The sequence below is a fragment of the Zonotrichia albicollis genome, chromosome W (assembly GCF_047830755.1).
Source record: "Zonotrichia albicollis isolate bZonAlb1 chromosome W, bZonAlb1.hap1, whole genome shotgun sequence".
NCBI classification, from domain to species: domain Eukaryota; kingdom Metazoa; phylum Chordata; class Aves; order Passeriformes; family Passerellidae; genus Zonotrichia; species Zonotrichia albicollis.
In genome coordinates this window covers 13,932,624-13,945,150 of record NC_133859.1, presented here as the reverse complement: position 1 = coordinate 13,945,150, position 12,527 = coordinate 13,932,624, and the positions used below count along the sequence as shown (strand labels likewise).

Below are 12,527 nucleotides of genomic sequence, written 5' to 3'. Positions count from 1 at the left end.
GATGACTCCAGAAGAGGTTTAAAGCTCAGAAGAGGGTGAATGTCATAATTAGCTGATGAGTCTCGAGTTACAGGGGGCCTTTGAGCTTTAAAGATACTTGAAGGGATTCATATGGACAATGCAAATAGATAAGAGAAAGCTTTTATTTTTCTTTCATCTACCTTGTAAAAAACAATAAAGGAGGGGAGGAAATCCATGGACTCAATTTCAAAGTTTCTAAAGCCAAGCAGGAAAAAGAGACAAAAAGCAATGTTAGACTCTGAAAATAAACCACTTTTCCAAGGGATAAAAGTATGCACTGTAATAAACTATTTTATAAGCTAACAAAACAAGAAAAATAACGTAAATTGCTTGATTCAGTGCTATGAAAAATATTCTAGACTAAACATTTACCTTTTAACATACTAGCTATATAAATGTACAATACAAAAACTAGCAACTATTTTACATTTTTGTAAGCCACGCAACATTTATGAAACCATACACATAAATCATATAACAGTTTATGGAATGTAAACATAGGGACATCATAATTCAGTTTAACTTGAATGCTTACTATGAGGCTTATGGTACCTTGCAGAAAGCTTGAAGGAGTATTCTCTTCACTTTATGATTTTATAAGCCTTTTTCTTCAATAGCCCAGTTACACTCTTTTCTCAGTGTGTATTGTACAACCAAACCATTTCAGTCCTTCCAGAAAGACTGCATTCAGAAACCAGTGGGTAAATTTACAGGCAAGTTAGTCACAAGCAACTGCCTTGAAAAATAACACTGATAAAAAAGAAGGAAAAATTAAATAGAAATAACTTTAATATTTAATAGCATTCTAAATTTTCCTAAGTATCTTTATTTCTCATGTTAATGGGCATCTGAACAAAGATAAAAATTCATGTACCCTTATAACAAAACCTTTCAATCTGCAAAAAGTTGGACAAAGGACAAAGGTTATTAAAGTGGACAAAGGTTATAAAGGTTTGTATCTTTAGCATGAACTCTACCCCTTCAAGCTGAATGAAAATATAATGGATGATGCTATATACATGCGCTATTAGATGCCCAGACATAAACACAACCTTCCTGATTATAGCAAGAGCTATGCTGAAAGGAATTTGACTTCAACAAAGACCACTATAATAAACTTACAATGATGCCATATGTCCAAGGGTTCAGGAGGAAGAGGGCACACATCAGAAATGTGCAAGCCAAAACCACACTAATGGATAAGAGAAACCAGTGACAAAGTCCACTATACTGCTCCCAAAATAGAAATGGATAACCATTTCGGTAGCTAGCAATCCCCATACCAGCATAGTTATTACATATAGCAATCCATTGAGGTAGAAAGGAAACTGAGCATATTCTATGGGCTCAGCTGCTGGAACTAGGACAAGTATGGCAAAGTTTTAACATGTTTGGGAAGGAGATACACAGACAGCATGGTTAACAAGACACTTGTTCTCTATAGCAGAATGCTTAAAGGTGTTGAATTTAAATTTTTGCATCTTTGGAACAACTGACACTTTAAAAACTCCAAATAAAGGAAATTACTATTTTTCTGATAAACACAGCCTTTTTTAAGTCCCCAAACAATTCTATATCATTTAACAACTACATATTTCAATATATGTATGCAATCTTCACCAGCTTTTTACTGAATATCTGTCCTAGGATTTGGATACATTGAAGTACAGCTAGCTTGTTACCCACTCACATTTTCAAGAGTACCAGTCCTCCCCCGCTATTAGAATTAATACTAATATAGCCGGATGGGACATGCCTGGGCTTGTCCGGCCCTTGCTGCTTGACCAAAAGGTGGCAAGAGTGGTGTTTTCACCTCAGAGACACCTTTGGCTAAGCTGGATGCTGCAGCTGGGCGCTAGAGACAAGTCCAGACATGCAGGAGCTCAAGTTTAGCTCTGTCGGAGAAGCTTTAAGGTGGGGTGAAGGAAAAGGAGTCGGGTTCTGCTGGAGGATTTTGATCCAGAGCTTTATTCCTGGCCCACAGGCCTCTGAATCCAGTAACTGCTCTAACAGAACCTCCCGAACCACGTGGTTGTTGTTCCTTTTAACCCTGTGGAGAGGGGTAGGGAAGGGGTAGGGATCTCACCAACCAGGTAGGGGAGGGGAAGTCTCAGGGGACAAATGACACCTGGATGGCCCAATGTCCTCCGAGGCTGAAAGGCATCTTTTGAACTCTGCCAATCACTTGACGCCCTTCTGGAATGCCAGGACTGACAGACAGCACTCAACAGGGGTCAGGGTAGGGGAAAGGAGAGGTGATTGACAGACCTGGGGAAGAAATCTACAGGGAGAAAACTGAGGTATCTGACGCAAACCATGACATCACACCGCAACACCCCACATGTATGCTCCCATTCTCCACTGGTGTCCAACTAGCAGTCCGCCCAATAAATTACTGAAGTGAAGCAAGACGAACCAACATTGCTGCTAAGGATGCAAAACAATGAACAGCACAGAGTGGGAGGGACAGAAGGAGAACACCCACTCACACAGATTCCTCCCCATAATGGCTCTTATATCATATTGGTGTTGGTATCTTATACATATGAGCTAACTTGATGAAATTTCCTTACATATCAAAAACTGAGGTTAAACATGATGAAATTCAGGAATTTAATGCAATCTCCAGGTTTCTCTTGCATACAGAACTATCCAGTGACATTAAGAACAATACTTCTTATAAGTTCGTAGAGCTTTGCTAGAAACTGTTATAAAACTCATTTTTCAACATGATAAAACCCTTCAGTGGTGCCACATTACACTAGATTCAACAACTGCATTTGTATCCTGCGTCTACAGAGTAGCACAATATATTGTTCTGTTTATGCTTCTGAGCCCTATACAATATCACCCAACTATAGTTGCCAGGTCTTAAAGGAAAGAGTGAGACTGTGACAGTGGTCACAAGGTTTGCAGGATGAAGAGAGAGACGAGAATGTTGACCTCATGTTCAGAAGGCTTGATTTATTATTTTATGATATATATTACATTATGACTATACTAAAAGGAATAGAAGGAAAAGTTCTCAGAAGGCTAGCTAAGCTAAGAATAGAAAAGAATGAACAACATAGGTCTGTTTCCCGGCAGAAAGCGAGGACAGCTCTGCAGTGAGTGGTGAGTAAATCCAAAAATCCACAGGAGACCAATCACGGATCCACCTGTTGCATTCCACAGCAGCAGATAACCATTGTTTACACTTTGGTGCTGAAACTTCTCAGCTTCAGCAGGAAAAAATCCTAACGAAAGGATTTTAATGAAAATATGTCTGTGACAGTGAGACCACATATATAAACTATAAGACATTAAGATTAAATGTTACTTACTTCTCAGCCTTGTTTCTGCCATATAGTCTGCTTTGTCATAGACCCATTCTGGGTGGAGAGGCCAGATGTTGGCTTGTGAGGCAGCATAGGCCATAGGGTCATTACTAACCCAGGCTGTTGGGTAGATGTAAAAAGCATTTGGGTTAATGATTCCATCTGCATCCACCAGACGTTGTTTAGTCAACTGCAAAATGGAAAGATTAGAAGCCATTCAGAATGAGTTTTGCTTTCAGGGCTCTTGCTGCAAAGCTTATGAAGCTTATGACAAAAAGCCTAGAGATGCAACACACACATATAGGAGGGGGAAAGAAAAAGACAAATAGCATTAACTTTCACTTGAAGTGGGTTACCAGCAAGCTATTGTTTGAGAATGAAGAAAAAAATCCAAACAACTACAGCAACAGTGGAAACTGGTTATTGATAAACTAATATTTATATCATTTTCATAACACCCACTATATCAGCAGATGGTTCCAGAACAAACGGAACAATTGAAATACAAATTCAAAAAAACTATCTGTAACTGAGGGCGAACAACAACAGAATTGAAGAAATGTATGTTAAGGAAAGGGAAAAAAATTGGCAAGAGTGCCTATACATGCCTGTGTGCAGTTAAACTCTGTTGTTAACTTTGAAGAACATGCTACCAAGTAAATGGAGAGCTATAAAAATAAAACAATGTCTGTATAAAATTTTCTAGCACTTGTCTCCCATGATCTATGTGTTTCAGAAAATGCCCAGTGCAAAAAAAAGCCAGACAAGTGCACTGTGTTATTTGAATCACTGTTGGCAAATGTATCTATGGGGTAAAAAGCAGTGGTATGCCTCTAGGGTTCTTCAGCCAAATACTGCACAGCTAGAGCTATGACAGAGAATTCTGGATTAAACATGTTACTGTGGAGTTTCTCTGTTTGATTTGTTTATTTTAAACTCTGACTTAGATCCAGTTTCAGGTCCTTTTAATGAAATGAAGAACATTACTGACAGCAGTTTAAAAAAAGTCAACTTTTCTCTCCCTCAAAAAAATCCCCACACCCCTCAACTAGATTCCAAGGATCTGGATTCAGTTAATCCCCAGGATATGCATCAACTGTATGTCTTCAAGATGTCTTTGGAATTGTATGGTACAGTACTCAGCCCTTGTGGGTGCACCACATTTTTCTCCCTTCCAGGCACAGGAAATTGTATCAACAGCTGTAGTCTGATCACATTTGTTCTGTAGTGTATGTGGCAGACACTGCTAAACAAAATCTCATAAAGGTTTTGTCTTTGGCTGCCTGTCTTTGCTTCATTCATAGCTAAAGCATCATTCAAACCTGACAGCATGCTGCATGCTGCCATACTGCCATATAGCAATGTATTTTACACACCATAGTAACTCAACAGTGCAATCCATAAATTTGTCACCTTTAAGGTCAGAAAAAAATGAAAATAAGCAGATCTGCTGAGAAACTCAAAACTCACTAAAGAGAGTATTTTCTTCCTGAAAGCACTGAGTCAATGATTCTAGGAGAGAAGAAACTAGGATACTGCACAATTTTTTTCATAAAAGGGTTAAAATAAAATTTTGGCATAAGGAGTTAAACCCAGCATATTTCACCTACCTATGTGACACTAAAAAGCAGCAAAAGCAGTCATATGCTGTGATAACCTTGTGAAAGAAGCTAGGATGCATTTATTTAGGCAGCTCAACCAACTGCCATTCTGCATTCTACTACTGTATATCTATATTTAGTAATGACAGTGCAATAATATTGTACAGCATATAGTTATGTCAGTACCCTTCCATTCACTATCATTTGTAAACACCATTCTTTAAAATGTGTGTGTTGAATAAATTCATAGGAACTAACCAAATAATTGTGAATGCTAGATTCAAAGCCACAGCAGAAGGCTGAACAAAGGTCATCCCTATATAAAAATCTGATTCAAATCAGAAATTATGGCACTTAGGGCAACAAGACTAACACTGACTTTATGTCTTGCACCCATTTCCACCTACCTAAGGATGCAGAGTAGCATCTTCCATACCAGTTGCAGAGGAAACTGTGTGTGCATGCGTATATGAGACAGGAACAGCATTTAACCCATGCCAGCCAATAATCATGAAGGACAGGCATTCTTGGTATTGATTTTAAAATACTTCTCAACACAGTCCAGACTCTGCAGCTAACATGCAGCTCAAAGTCAGTGAGACTATGCAATTAGGTACAACTCAGAAATTTCAATTCATCAAGATTAAAAAAGGAGCTATGGCATTTTTCTTGCATCTGTCCCAACTCCTGATGGAATTGTGTGTTCCTGTATAAACCACTATGGACTCTTATACAGTACCTGGCTGATGTCAATGGGCTTTGCTTGGTTGCCTGTTTGTACCAAGAGTTTGTAAGCCAGAACAGCATAATCAGATCTATTTTTATAATTGTTGTAAGTGATTTTCCCAGCTTCCCAGTCACTGTCAAATGCATGCTGAAGTCCTAAAGAGTTCGGGAAAATGCAAGGAAGATAGAACAAGAAAATGAGAAAATGATCTTTGAAACAAATTTCAGTAGGAAGAAACTGGGAAAAAAATATTTTTAATATGAAGTATGATTATAGCTGAAGCAATGTCCTGGTTTAAGCTGGAATAGAGATAATTTTCTTCCTAGTAGCTGGCACAGTGCTGTGGTTTGGATTCAGCAGATTAATGCTAATAACACACTGATGTTTTGGTTGTTGCTGAGCATTGCTTACCCTGAGTCAAGGGCTTTTCAGTGTCTCAGGCTCTGCCAGAGAGGAGCTGCACAAGAAGCCAGGAGGAAGCATGGCTGGGACAGCTGACCTGAACTGGCCAAAGGGATATTCCACAACACAGAACGTCATGCCAAGTATATAAACTGAGGGGAGTTATCCAGAAGGTGGGTTTGCTGCTTGGGGACAGTCTGGGTATCAGTTAACGGGTGGTGAACACCTGTATTGTGCATTGTGGGAAAGACATTTCTGTGCTGTTCTTGTGAGCCAGCGAAGGCTTCCTGAAGATAAGGAAAGCCTCATATCTCTCTCAGGGAATTTATCAAGGCCATCACCATGACAACTAGAGGAATGAGAGAGAAAAAAGTGTAAGCAAGAAGATCTGGACTTTGGTTGGCTTACACAGTGGCGTGGTTCCTTTCACCTATTGAAAGTTTTGTTTCTTCTTTATGACCAATGGGTAGTGTATGTGTTCATTAAGTAAATGTAAACATATTGTAAAACTATAAAAGAAACATGCTGCTATAATAAATAAGTCTAAACAGCCTTCTGACTGAGCCCTGGTGCTTTGCGCCGTGTGGGGCTCAATAGCGACAGTGCATCATTTGTTTTCCTTGGGTTTTATTCCTCTCCCTTTCTCCTTTTCAGTACAATTATTATTTTTTTATTATTACTTTTACTTCGTTTAAATTAATAAACTGTTCTAATCTCAACACGAGTTTTTACTTTTTTTTCTGATTCTCCTCCCCAGGGAGGTGGGGGTGAGTGAATGATCGTATGTGGTACTTAGTGCTGACTGGACTAGACAGTCTTTTTTGGTGCCTGATGTAGGGCATGAAGGGTTGAGATAATGACAGATTTTACCAAAGCATGTTAAAACAAATTTGTTATAGGCTTTTATTGTATTGGTTTAATAGTCACTGGTCGCAATGTTGATTTATTTTCTCAGAGCTGTTGCGCTTGTTCTCAGACTTACATTATGTACCTACGTACTTGCAGCGTTTGCTCTTTTGGTATTTGTCGTCTCTGGGGCCTGGGCTAAGTTTCTTGTTTTGTTGTACTTTGTAATACTGGCTTGTGATATGATAGGATTGCTAGTATGTCTACTCAGCATTGCTGTCACCTCTATACTTTGGGAGTCATTTATTGGGATTTGTCCTGGGGTGACTGTATGTTCTGGTATCCCATAGTCTACTCAGAAATGGGTCCTGTAGCTTTAAGCTAAGCCCAGAGAGAGGGCGAAGGGGGAGAGGGTGGGGGGGTGGAGAAGCACCTCGCAGTTTGTCTGCAGAAGCTTAACTTTACTCCCCCGGAATTTCTCTCTCGCAGGGACTGTGCTGCCTAGCACAGACAGCAAGACAGAGATGAGGCTCAATGCTCTCCTGGTTCTCATCTTTTGCAGAGAGAGAGAGACAGGGAGTTTTTCTTTGCTTTTTTCGCTGGTTTTCCTCGTTAGCTACTGCAAGAAAGGTTTTCCCAGGACTGTTTTTTTTTTTTCTGGAACCATTCAGCCCTGCTCCGGACTGAAAACCCAGAATAACACTGGGAGCTCATGCCTGTGACCCATCAGAGGTCTGGAAAGGTGCATCCCAGCCCTGGAAGGACAGAGAGAGGCTGAAGAGACCAAGACACACTCACAGAAGACCCTCTCTCTGAACCACAGAAGGACTCTCTGAGTTTGCCATCTTGTCAGAGCAAAGAGAGGTTTTATTGTTTAATATTATTATTTTTCTCATGTTTGTGAGTACTTTGCTTGTGAAATAAACAGCTTATTCCACTTTTCTCCAAGAAGATTATCTCCCGAATCAGTTGGGGCTGCTGAAATTTGTTGTCTTAGGTTGGAAATAGGGGTGTGTATTCTATTCCTATCTGTTAGAAGTGGGGCAGTTATCTTCTGTTAATTGGGCAGTTTTCTTTATCTCTTCCACAACCAATCCTCCCTCCGGGGAGATATCTTCTGTTAATGGGTGTTGCGGTGTGTTGCAATGTCCTGTTTTAAACTTCCGGGTCCCTTCCCAGGTGTGCCTATCCCTTCTCCCTTCCCCCTCGCCCCTTGCTGAGTGTGCCCTGTCAATCAGGCTAACATACCAGCAAGGCGTCTTGTGGTTCGTCGATTTCAAAGGATGCTCCTCAGGCTGGGGGACATTGGCCCGTATAGGTGTCCCTAGTCCCTTGAGACCCTGCCCCTTTCACCTGGTTGGTAGCTCACCTGTCCCCTCCCCTTCCCCTGTCCCGGAGCTTAAAAGGTTAATGAGACCATGCGGCCGGCATTCTGTTAGCAGCAGTTGCCCCGGTTCAGACCTCTGTAACCATGGAATAAACATCTGGCAACCCTCCAGCAGAATCCTCTCCTTTCTTCTCTTCACCATCGCCAGAAGCTCTCTCTCCTGAGGTAAATGGAGTCCCTGACAAGCCTGGACTTGCACCAGTGCCCTGCTGCATTCTCCAGCAGCCAAGGTATCTCTGGGGTAAAGCACCACAGTGCCGCCTTTGGCCCAGCAGCGAGGGTCACACTGACCCAGGCACAATCTAACTGGTTATATTGGGATTCATATTCCAATAAATGGGCCATTGAGTCTCACTGCATGACTGATAAAGTTACATCATCCCATTTTGAGATGCTCTACCCAGAGGGAGCTATCCTACCTGGATATAATCAGAGATTTGGAAGACCACAGCCAGCCTTCTCCACTGGACTCCCAGAGAAAGACCAGGGCCATTTACACCACCACTGGACCTTCAGAGGAAGACTACACCCTTCTACAGGATCACTGCTTAAATGGAACCACATTTGTCACTCTGGGAGGACTGCAGCCATCATTTAATCAGACTGCTACCAACACCCTGACCAACAGGGTGTCAGGTCAAATTATGACTCTGTCAGTGTTGTTTTGTATTACTGCATTGTGTATTTTATTTTTTTATTTTCTTCCCTGATAAAGAGCTGTTATTCCTGCTCCCAGATTTTTGCCTGAGAGCCCCCCTTAATTTCAAAATTATAAAAATTCAGAGGGAAGGGGTTTACATTTTCCATTTCAGGGGAGGCTCCTGCCTTCCTTAGCAGACACCTGTCTTTTTCAAACCAAGACATTTGCTTTCTAGAGGAGACCTCTTTGCGGAGTTTCCTCCTAAATTTTGTCTCAAACTGGGACAAATAATTAATTATTTGTCAAATTAATTCTTTTACAAAAATATTTATTTCTAATTAATAATATCAATTACATTCATAATTAATAATTACACCTTTTGCCTTTTCTCCTCAGAGAATTGACCCATGGGGAAGACATCTTCTTACATCTTCCCTTTCTCCTCCAGGCTAATTCCAGAACTGTCTGAGAATTTTGAAAGTTTTTTAAATCCCTGGGATGTTGAAACTAGGCTATTTCTGTATTACAGTGACCTTAGACGGTCACTGTGGTGAGAGAAGGATGAGAATCTTGTTCCTTGACCAGAAGGCTTGATTTATTGATATAAGAAATATAATACATTATAACTATACTAAAAAGAAAAAGAAGAGAAGTTGCAGAGAGCAGCTATGCAAAGAATAGAATAGAAGGAATGAATAACAAAGTTCTATGTCCAGGGAATCTGTCCCTGAGCTGCTCCTGTGATTGGCCTTTAATGGTACACATGGAAGATGAGCCAATCACAGGGACACCTGCTACATTTCACAGCAGCTGATAACAATTGTTTACATTCTTCTTCTGGGGCTCTGCTTCCCAGAAGATGGACAATTGTGAAAGAAAGGATTTCTACGAAAAAATGTCTGCGACATTTCTGGTCCTGGTCCTATTGATAAGAATGCTGAATGTGCTTCAGATCTTGTTTCGGGTTAAGCAACTACCTGTGGCTATACCAACCCCCGCAACAGGCACTGCAGCTACTCAGACCCTGGTGATGAATGATGCAGCTGAAGCAAAGAACCAACCCTTGTTGGTATCATTTGCTCCTATACGCAAGAAGAAATGGACACAAAAAGTGTGAAAAATGCGTATGTTATGATTGGCTTTTTGCAAATATTAAAATTAATAGTATATATGTGTCATGGTTTGAGCCTGGCACAGAGCCAGTGCCCCCCATGAAAATGCCTCACCCTGGTGTCTGCTGTGAGATGTGACCAGGAATAAGCAAAACAGGCTCTAACTTAAACATAAAGACCACTTTATTACTTAAACTACAGGAAAATAGGGAGAGACTATAAGGAAAAAGAAGAAAAGAATTGAAAACCTTACAAAAAAACCATTTTCCTCCTCCCCCACCACCTGACTTTCCCAATCCAATACATTCTCCCAAAACAACTGCCCAGCCTTGGCCCCACACGTTAGTATACTCAAACATCAGTTCATGAAGAGGAAAGGAGTCCTTCTCGTTCCATAGGCTTCTCCTGGAAACACACTGAAACCTCGTGTGCTTCTCTGTCACTTCGGCACCGCCCGGAAAAAAAAAAAGTCCCTTTGCCGCTTGTGACATTTTCCTTCCATGCCCAGTGCTCTCACCACTGCGCATGGCCAGAGCTGCTTTTAGGGTTGTCTTTCAAGGATGCCTTGTCTCACTCCAAAAAGGCACAGTCTCTGCTTTTGGGACATCTGTCCCCCCCATATTTTTCCAACCCCCTGGGGCCGGGGGGTCCTCACGAAGAACCTTCCTGGTTTTGAGGCACTGCCTCCCCCTAAATGCAGTCTGTGTCACAGGAACAACTGAGTCCATAGCCACGAGAAAAGTCCAGCCAAAAGGCCACTCCAAATCATCTCTCCCCATCCAATCATCTCCACAATTTTAGGGCCAAAGTCCTTGTCTCATCTCATCTCTCATCTCCCTTCTTATTCAGCTTCGAGGAGGATTAGCATTCTTGCAAGGCCCCAATCATGCAAGAAAGGGTTAAAAGTTTTCAGTCTCTGCTGTCGGTCCCGGAGCGACTCCCACGCACGCTGCCCACACGCTGCCGCTCCGGCCGGGCAGTCTTCCTCCCCCTTCTCCTTCAGTGGCCTGCTCTCCTGGGGGGGGGGGGGGGGGCTGGCTGCCCGAGGGCTGACTCTCTGGGACCTTCCACCCTTCCATCCTCGAAGCCCCCCGAAGCCCCCTCAACCCCATCTCTGTCCAGGCCCCAGGCCTACCGCATGGCCGGCCCCTCCCCCGCCCAGCAGCAACAGGCTGGGCGGGGGAGAGAGATCTGAACTCCTCGCCGCGGTGTCCAAAAGAGGAAGTGCCAAGGGCAGTGCCTTGCTTTTAACCCCTGTGTATTCTCGGAGGTGTGTCCAAACCCCACTGGCCACACCGGACGCCAGTCTCAAACCCAAAACCTTCATTGGTTTGACCACAGCTTCCCAGAATTCCCACTCCTTCCGGGTCAAACCACGACAATATGTTATGTTAGAAAGTTATGCTGTATTCATTTTCTTAAGTAGTGTGTTAAATATAGTTTTAGGTTATAAAAAAATGTTAAAATAGAAACTATGCCATGTAGGATACTTTTTTTAAAAAGAGAGGAATGAGGTACTCCCACCAAGATAGCAGCCACAGGACACCTAAATCTTTCAGAGAAAGCGAATTTATTGCTCGCTTACCAGAAATGAACTTCTTCCTGCCTCTCTCAGCCCTGAAGATGCTGTCAGGATTAAGAGGAAGAAGCTGACACTGACCAGCTGGACTCCTTTGTTTGAATGGAATTTATGCATCATGTATGAGATGTATGAATATTCAACGGGCTATTGCTTTTAAGGGTTAATCCTCTGTTAATGTGTATCCTTTTCCCCGGCTTATTTTGCTTAGAAAGAGGTATCCAGACTGTCCATAACTCTTTGTTTTTATTGTCTCGTATTGTCCTAATCCTAATTGTCCAAATTTTTATTACTCTAATTATATTACTATTTTTATAACCATTTTGTTACTATTAAACTTTTAAAATATTAAAAACAATTGATTGGCATTTTTCACAAAAAGCATCTAATTTAATAAAGGAGGACAAAGGAGAGCCAGCACAGGAATAGGAGGAAGAGACAGAATAAGAGGTAACCACTCAATCCCTATCCCTGAGTGAGCTGCAGGATATGCAAAAGGATTTCAAATCCTGTCAGCTGAGCATGTTATCACCTGGCTGCTCCAATGCTGACACAACAGGGCTAGCAGTTTAAAATTAGAAGGTAAAGAAGGCAAGCAGCTGGGATCACTTTCTACAGAACATGATTGGAAAAGGGACGCAGGTCTTTGGCCTCTGGAGCTGACTCCTGCTAAGTGTGAAGGAAAGGTGTGGGGGCCTGAATATATGTTGTATTGTGAAGATCAGTGTGTGTCTAAGTTACTCCAAACGAGCTGCAGCAGGGTCCTTAGTTGGGCAACAGCTGTGGCTTGTGAGGGTAACTGAGATAAATAGGGGTGGGTCGAGAGCCCAGGAGGAGCCCCTGAGAAGATAGAAGAAGAGCCCCGGCAGAGAGGGAAGAACAACGCTGCAGCCAA

At 41.9% G+C, this 12,527-nt stretch overlaps 1 pseudogene; it reads right to left on the bottom strand.

Annotated features, from left to right (window-relative positions):
* LOC141726816 (protein patched homolog 1-like) overlaps nucleotides 1–12,527 on the bottom strand; it is a 162,844-nt pseudogene that overhangs the window by 70,601 nt on the left and 79,716 nt on the right.